Genomic DNA, 1,121 nt, shown 5'->3' with positions numbered 1-1,121 from the left:
AAGCCCGTGAGTTTTCCATTGAGCCATGCTGCTTCTCCTATTTGTTCCTGGGTCCAGCTGAGTTCAGTTTTCATGGAGCAGCAGAGCTAGGAAAGATAACTGAGGAAGCTGGGAAAGAATAGACAGTCTAGAGCTAAACAAGGTCCTTGGGTGCTCTAACAAATCAATGGAGAGGCAAGCTATGACCCCAGAGCTATGTCTGCTAATTCCATCATATTGCATTCTCCCAAGCACGTAGTACGGTGCTCTGCTCTTAGCAAGCGCTCAATAAATGCCATCGATTGATTGAATGATTGACAGAGTTTTGTGCCCTGTCAGAATGTTTGGTTTGTATCATGCCGTTACACCTCCCCAACCAACCCCAACCAACCCAGAGAGATGTCTGTTATTTATTTATATATCTGTACTTTATTTATCAACTCTCAGGGTTGCACCTGGAGAGTTTCCAGTCCTCTACCAGTCTCGACTACGGGAGGGAGAGTCAAGCAGAGGCCTACCCATTTCAATTCTAGTTTGGACAGTGGCTAGCAAGTGGTAGGCAATCTGCTACAAGTCAAAACTCCCCCATGCTGGGCAGTGGCAGCATGGGAGAGAGTCAATCAATCAATCAATTATATTTATTGAGCGCTTACTGTGTGCAGAGCAGTAGAGGGTGGAGACTCAGGTTTACTGTGCAGAAGGAGAAAATGGTAAACCGCTTCCAGATTTTTACCAAGAAAACTCTCTGGATCCACTACCAAAACTATTGCAGATGGACGCGGGGCGCTCTGAGAGGGATGTGTCCGTGGCATCGCTATGGGTCAGACACGACTCAGCAGCATAAGCTAACAAGAATTTATTTATATATCTGTAATTTATTTTTATTAACATCTGTCTCCCCCATAGACTGTAAGGTCGTTTTGTTCTGCAGTTCTTTGTGCAGGAATCTCAACCTAAATATTGGTAAGTTTGGACAATGACAGAGTTTTGCACATGGATAAGCCTACTCCTCCTCTAGATTGTAAGCTGCTTGTGAGCAGGGAACGTGTCTACCAACTGTTTTATTGGACTCTGCCAACCTCTTAATACAGAGCTCTTCACACAATAAGCACTCAATAAATACCACCGAGTCCCCTTACAGC

The 1,121-nt window shown here is 44.8% G+C and overlaps 1 non-coding gene across 1 annotated transcript; it reads left to right on the top strand.

The window, feature by feature from the left end:
- The first annotated feature begins 416 nt into the window (after positions 1-416).
- LOC119944915 lies at positions 417-554 on the top strand. Its single transcript, XR_005456056.1, has one exon. It is a non-coding gene; the product is annotated as a small nucleolar RNA SNORA7 (small nucleolar RNA).
- Positions 555-1,121: the final 567 nt, after the last annotated feature.

Source organism: Tachyglossus aculeatus, chromosome 23 (assembly GCF_015852505.1).
Source record: "Tachyglossus aculeatus isolate mTacAcu1 chromosome 23, mTacAcu1.pri, whole genome shotgun sequence".
Taxonomy (NCBI): domain Eukaryota; kingdom Metazoa; phylum Chordata; class Mammalia; order Monotremata; family Tachyglossidae; genus Tachyglossus; species Tachyglossus aculeatus.
This window is presented reverse-complemented; position numbering and strand designations above follow the sequence as displayed.